Genomic DNA, 7,758 nt, shown 5'->3' with positions numbered 1-7,758 from the left:
ATCAACTCTATCATATGCCTTCTCCAGATCCATAAATGCTACATAAAAATCCATTTGCTTTTCTAAGTATTTCTCACATACATTCTTCAAAGCAAACACCTGATGCGCACATACTCTACCACTTCTGAAACCACGCTGGTCTTCCCCAACCTAATGTTCTCAATCGATACCCTTCCATATAATTTCCCAGGAATGCTCAACAATCTCATACCCCTGTAATTTGAGGACTCACCTTTAACCCCTTTGCCTTTGCATAATGGCACTATGTATGCATTCCGCCAATCCTCGGAAACCTCACTATGAGTCATACATACAATGAATATCCTTACCAACCAGTCAACAACACAGTCATCCCAGTTTCTAATAAATTCCACTGCAATAGTATCCAAACCCGCTGCCTTGCCGGCTTTAATCTTCCGCAAAGGTTTTACTACCTCTTCTCTCTTTACCAAATTATTCCCCCTAATAATAAATGTCATTCTTTTTATAGATTTTTTAACATAAATCCCTTTGTTTCGTCTTTTTTTTCCTCCCAAAAGAATCCAAAAAGAACAGGTAATTCTTACATGAAATTCTTTCGATAAAGTAAGCATAACTGACCTTCATCAGCCTGAGACTTGAGACACCTCGCCTTGTGAATCTGTTGGTGATAAGATACTCCATAGTGATGCGGTTTCCAAGGAATACCAGTTTGCCTTCCAGAACCACGGGAAATACTTTTTCTAAGGAATCGTAATATTTGAAGACTTTTGCCAGGGCCTGTGAAGATTAGAAGGCAAGTTATGAATATGACGGTAAATTGATATGAATTCATCATAAACACAAGGAATGAAATAAGAGCAGAGACAATAAGGAACGAGACTAGAGAAAGAAATGAAAGATGATTTTACGGAGACCATAAAGCAGTCCTCCATTCTTCAGTCACTTCACCATGATCCTTTCGTACACTGAATATCCTTAACAATCATTCAACAACATTGTCAAACCTATCATGAATAAATTGAACTGCAATCCCAACTAATCCTCAAAAGTATGTTTATATGAGTAGGAAAGATGGTCATAGGGCAGCATTAGGTTACTTGTGAATCGATATTGGTGTAAAAGAGATACTTTTGAAAGTTAATGTAAAGTGAGGGGCAGCTGGAGGGAAATCTAACCACTCTCTTGTGAAAGAGAAGGTGAAGACTTGTAGAGGATTTCAAAAACGATGAGAAAACGTTGTGTAGAAGAGAGTGGTGAGAATAAGTGAGGTTCGGAAGGACACTGGTGTGACTAATTACCAGGAGAGATTGAATGCAAAATGGGAAAAGGTAAACGCAAATGACGTAGGGGGAGTCGGTGAGGAATTGGATAGTTTTATGAAATCAGTGAAGGTAATTGCTAAAGATAAATGTAGTATGTGAAAGGTAGAAGGTGGGCAGATTAGAAAGGATAGTGAGTGACGGAATGAAGAAGTAAAGTTGTTCGTGAAAGAGAAAAGGAAGGCGTTTGGTCGATACTCACAAGGAAGGAGTGCAAATGACTGGGAGATTTATAAAAGAAAGCTGCAGGAGGTCAACAGGAAATTGAAAGGGTTGTAAAAGGGGCAAATGAGATTTGGGGTGAGATGTTATCAATAAACTCAAGAAAGAATAGAAAGATGCTTCAGAAGGAAGCAAATAACGTTCGTAAAACAGAAAACAAATGGGAACATCGGCGAAGGGAGCAAAGGGGAAATGATAACAGGTAGTAATGAATTAAGGAGATAGAGTGAGTACTTTGAAGGTTTGATGAATGTGTTTTATGATAGAGTGGCAGATATAGGGTGTTTTGGTTGAGGCTGTGGGCGAAGTGACCGGGTCAGGGAGAATGGTTTAGTAAAAAGAGAAGAAATTGTGAAAGCTTTGCGGAAGATTTAATTCGGGAAGGAGAAGGGCTTGAATGGTATTGCAGTTGTTTTGTTGATTGGCTGGTCGGATATTCATTGTATGTATGGGTCATGGGGAAGTGCCTAATGTTGGCGGAGTGTTTGTATAGTGTCATTATACAAGAGCAAAAGGGATAAACCTAAGTGTACAAACTGCTTAGGCATAATTTCTGTTTTTTAGTATTCCTGGAAAATTGTATGGGAGGGTATCGATTGAGAGGGTAATGGAAGTTACAGTGCATTAGCTCGGGAGGCGCAGGGGATTCAGAAGTGGTAGAGGATGTGATCAGGTGTTTGCTTTGAAGAATATGTGAGGGTCTCAGACAAATAGAGGCAATGAGAGAGGAAAGTTTGACAAGGATGATATATGTGACACAGATAGAGGAAACAAGAAGAAATGGGATACCAAATTTGAGATGGAAGGGTTGCCTGAAAAAGATTTTGAGTTATGGGAGCCTGAACATACAGGAAGGCGATAGGCGTACAAGCAAGTGTATGAATTGTTTTGGAATATCAAATGTTTACCAAATGGCGTCCTAGCTGCGTCTCTTCGACGTATATCAACTGACTTATTTTTTCTCAGTTGTGTCACCCCTGATGATGTGATTATTACACTAAAGTGCACTTGGGAACTTATCGTGTTTCATTTTCCCCGCGGACTCATAGGGATATCTTGATCGCACGCAAAATTGTGATCCTTGCCAACAATATAGATATATATATATATATATATATATATATATATATATATATATATATATATATATAATATATATATATATATGTATATATATATATATATATATATATATATATATATATATATATATATATATATATATATATATATATATATATATATATATATATATATATATATATATATATATATATATATATATATATATATATATATATATATATATATATATATATATATATATATATATATATATATATATATATATATATATATATATATATATATATATATATATATATATATATATATATATATATATATATATCCACAAGATAATGATCAGACATCACTCCAGTTGAACCTCTCAGCACATTAACATCCAAAAGGCTCACTTTCGTGCGCGTATCAATTAACACGTAATTCATTAACGCTCTTTGGCAATCTCTCCTACTTACGTACGTTTTCTTATGTATATCTCTCTTTTTAAACCAAGTATTTCCAATCGCCAGTCCTTTTTCAGCACATAAATCTAAAAGCTCTTCACCATTTCCATTTACAACACTGAACACCCCATGTACACCAATTATTCCCTCAACTGCCTCATTACTCACCTTTGCATTCAAATGACCCATCACTATAACCCAGTTTTGTGCATCAATACCACTAACACACTCACTCAACTGCTCCCAAAACACTTGCCTCTCATGATCTTTCTTCTCATGCCCATGTGCATATGCACAAATAATCATCCATCTCTCTCCATCCACATTCAGTTTTACCCATTTCAATCTAGAGTTTTTTTCATACACTCTATCACATACTCCTACCACTTCTGTTTCAGGATTTAGTGCTACTCTTTCCATTGCTCTTGTCCTCTCACTAACCCCTGACTTTACTCCCAAGACATTCCCAAACCACTCTTCCCCTTTACCTTTGATCTTCGTTTCACTCAGAGCCAAAATATCCAGGTTCCTTTCCTCAAACATAATACCTATCTCTCCTTTTTCTCATCTTGGTTACATCCACACACATTCAGACGCACCAGTCTGACCCTTCGAGGAGGATGAGCACTCCTCGCGTGACTCCTTCTTCTGTTTCCCCTTTTAGAAAGTTAAAATACAAGGATGGTAGGGTTTCCTGAGGATAGGGGAGAAAGAACACTTCTCACGTATTCCCTGCGCGTCGTAGAAGGCGACTAAAAGGGAAGGGAGCGGGGGTTGGAACTCCTCACCTCTCGATTTTCTTATTTTGATTTTCCAAAAGAAGGAACAGAGAAGGAGGCCAGGTGAGGATATTCCCTCACAGGTCCAGTCCCCTGTTCGTAACGTTACCTCGTTAACATGGGAGATGGCGAATAGTATGAATGAAATATATATATATATATATATATATATATATATATATATATATATATATATATATATATATATATATATATATATATATATATATATATATATATATATATATATATATATATATATATATATATATATATATATATATATATATATATATTTATTTATTTATTCATTTATTATGTATTTTATTTTGCTTTGTCGTTGTCTCCCGTGTTAACGAGGTAGCGCAAGGAAACAGACAAAAGAATGGCCCAACCCACCCACATACACATGTATATACATACACGTCCACACAAGCAAATATACATACCTATACATCTCTATGTATACATATATACACACACATAGACATATACATATGTACACATGTACATAATTCACACTGTCTGCCTTTATTTATTCCCATCGCCACCTATACACATATATATATATATATATATATACATTGGTAAGGTTATTCAATGTATGTATGACTCATGGTGAGGTGCCTGAGGATTGGCGGAATGCGTGCATAGTGCCATTGTACAAAAGCAAAGGGGATAAGAGTGAGTGCTCAAATTACAGAGGTATAAGTTTGTTGAGTATTCCTGGTAAATTATATGGGAGGGTATTGATTGAGAGGGTGAAGGCATGTACAGAGCATCAGATTGGGGAAGAGCAGTGTGGTTTCAGAAGTGGTAGAGGATGTGTGGATCAGGTGTTTGCTTTGAAGAATGTATGTGAGAAATACTTAGAAAAGCAAATGGATTTTTATGTAGCATTTATGGATCTGGAGAAGGCATATGATAGAGTTGATAGAGATGCTCTGTGGAAGGTATTAAGAATATATAGTGTGGGAGGCAAGTTGTTAGAAGAAGTGAAAAGTTTTTATCGAGGATGTAAGGCATGTGTACGTGTAGGAAGAGAGGAAAATGATTGGTTCTCAGTGAATGTAGGTTTCGGCAGGGGTGTGTGATGTCTCCATGGCTGTTTAATTTGTTTATGGATGGGGTTGTTATGGAGGTGAATGCAAGAGTTTTGGAAAGAGGGGCGAGTATGAGGTCTGTTGTGGGTGAGACAGCTTGGGAAGTGAGTCAGTTGTTGTTCGCTGATGATACAGCGCTGGTGGCTGATTCATGTGAGAAACTACAGAAGCTGGTGACTGAGTTTGGTAAAGTGTGTGAACGAAGAAAGCTAAGAGTAAATGTGAATAAGAGCAAGGTTATTAGGTACGGTAGGGTTGAGGGTCAAGTCAATTGGGAGGTAAGTTTGAATGGAGAAAAACTGGAGGAAGTAAAGTGTTTTAGATATCTGGGAGTGGATCTGGCAGCGGATGGAACCATGGAAGCGGAAGTGGATCATAGGGTGGGGGAGGGGGCGAAAATTCTGTGAGCCTTGAAGAATGTTTGGAAGTCGAGAGCATTATCTCGGAAAGCAAAAATGGGCATGTTTGAAGGAATAGTGGCTCCAACAATGTTGTATGGTTGCGAGGCGTGGGCTATGGATAGAGTTGTGCGCAGGAGGATGGATGTGCTGGAAATGAGATGTTTGAGGACAATATGTGGTGTGAGGTGGTTTGATCGAGTAAGTAACGTAAGGGTAAGAGAGATGTGTGGAAATAAAAAGAGCGTGGTTGAGAGAGCAGAAGAGGGTGTTTTGAAATGGTTTGGGCACATGGAGAGGATGAGTGAGGAAAGATTGACCAAGAGGATATATGTGTCGGAGGTGGAGGGAACGAGGAGAAGTGGGAGAACAAATTGGAGGTGGAAAGATGGAGTGAAAAAGATTTTGTGTGATCGGGGCCTGAACATGCAGGAGGGTGAAAGGAGGGCAAGGAATAGAGTGAATTGGAACGATGTGGTATACCGGGGTTGACGTGCTGTCAGTGGGTTGAATCAGGGCATGTGAAGCGCCTGGGGTAAACCATGGAAAGATGTGTAGATATGTATATTTGCGTGTGTGGACGTATGAATATACATGTGTATGGTGGTGGGTTGGGCCATTTCTTTCGTCTGTTTCCTTGCGCTACCTCGCAAACGCGGGAGACAGCGGAAAATAAAAAGAAAAAAAAAAAAACCTAAAGTTCTGAAGAAGAACTATATTTCACACATTCTTACTGCGGAGTCCAAACCCCTGCCTGTCAGCATTACTTCACTCCCTGGGATGGCTTTTCTCTATATTCAAGCTACTTTGGAGTGTCAAGAAGTGCCACCCTTGTGACATGTTTTTTGATGAAGTACAAAATATCAGTTGATGAAGCCTTACAAAGGATCAAGTCAAAAAGACGGTGTGTCGGTCCGAACTCTGGATTTTTAGCCCAGCTATTGCTCTACCAGATGATGGGATGGAACCTGGTTGAAAATAATGTGCAGTATCTGCTTTATAAACTCCAGACTGCTGCTACATCATTAATTGAAGATAACAGAGAACTGTTTGAGGAAAGATATCAGACTCTTGTGCAGCCTGATCCTCGGACTTCATCAAGTTCTGTTCCAGTAGCATACAGTTGCAGAATCTGCAGGTCTCCACTTATAAGGAAAGATTCCATTTTACCTCACTGTCAAGGCGAGAATCCAGTTTGGAGTGATTGCAAGTGGTCAGGGTCTATGCATAATCTTCCCATTTGTACAAAAGGTATATTCACTCTGCCAATTTGTTGGATGAAAGATACAACAGAAATCTTACAAGGAAAACTCTTCTGCCCAAAGTGTCAGGCCAAAGTTGGGACATACAATTGGTGTGCAGGTTGCCGTTGTCCCTGTGAAGCAAAGATAACTCCGGAATTTTACTTCATTCCCTCAAAAGTAGATAAATGTCTTTGATACTTTTTAGGCTAGTCTTCATAAAGTTGTGGTCTTTCATAATATCCTTTTTTTTTCCTTCTTTTTTTACCTTTTATCTGTAATTATTATCCCTGGGGATAGGGGAGAAAGAATACTTCCCACGTATTCCCTGCGTGTCGTAGAAGGTGACTAAAAGGGAAGGGAGCGGGGGGCTGGAAATCCTCCCCTCTGGGTTTTTTTTTAATTCTCCAAAAGAAGGAACAGAGAAGGGGGCCAGGTGAGGATATTCTCTCAAAGGCCCAGTCCTCTGTTCTTAACGCTACCTCGCTATTGCGGGAAATGGCGAATAGTAAGAATAAAAAATAAAAAAAAAAAAATATATATATATATATATATATATATATATATATATATATATATATATATATATATATATATATTTATTTATTTTATTTTATCTATTTATTATACTTTGTCGCTGTCTCCCGCGTTTGCGAGGTAGCGCAAGGAAACAGACGAAAGAAATGGCCCAACCCCCCAACATACACATGTATATACATACGTCCACACACGCAAATATACATACCTACACAGCTTTCCATGGTTTACCCTAGACGCTTCACATGCCTTGATTCAATCCACTGACAGCACGTCAACCCCGGTATACCACATCGATCCAATTCACTCTATTCCTTGCCCTCCTTTCACCCTCCTGCATGTTCAGGCCCCGATCACACAAAATCTTTTTCACTCCATCTTTCCACCTCCAATTTGGTCTCCCTCTTCTCCTCGTTCCCACCACCTCCGACATATATATCCTCTTGGTTAATCTTTCCTCACTCATTCTCTCCATGTGCCCAAACCACTTCAAAACACCCTCTTCTGCTCTCTCAACCACGCTCTTTTTATTTCCACACATCTCTCTTACCCTAACGTTACTCACTCGATCAAACCACCTCACACCACACATTGTCCTCAAACATCTCAATTCCAGCACATCCATCCTCCTGCGCACAACTCTATCCA

At 38.6% G+C, this 7,758-nt stretch overlaps 1 pseudogene; it reads left to right on the top strand.

Moving 5' to 3' along the window:
* The first annotated feature begins 788 nt into the window (after window positions 1–788).
* LOC139748801 (dual specificity protein phosphatase MPK-4-like) lies at window positions 789–7,006 on the top strand (annotated as a pseudogene).
* Window positions 7,007–7,758: the final 752 nt, after the last annotated feature.

The sequence above is a fragment of the Panulirus ornatus genome, chromosome 5 (assembly GCF_036320965.1).
Source record: "Panulirus ornatus isolate Po-2019 chromosome 5, ASM3632096v1, whole genome shotgun sequence".
In the NCBI taxonomy this organism is placed as follows: domain Eukaryota; kingdom Metazoa; phylum Arthropoda; class Malacostraca; order Decapoda; family Palinuridae; genus Panulirus; species Panulirus ornatus.
The sequence above is the reverse complement of the archived record's forward strand: the minus strand, read 5'-3'. Positions and strand labels throughout refer to the sequence as shown.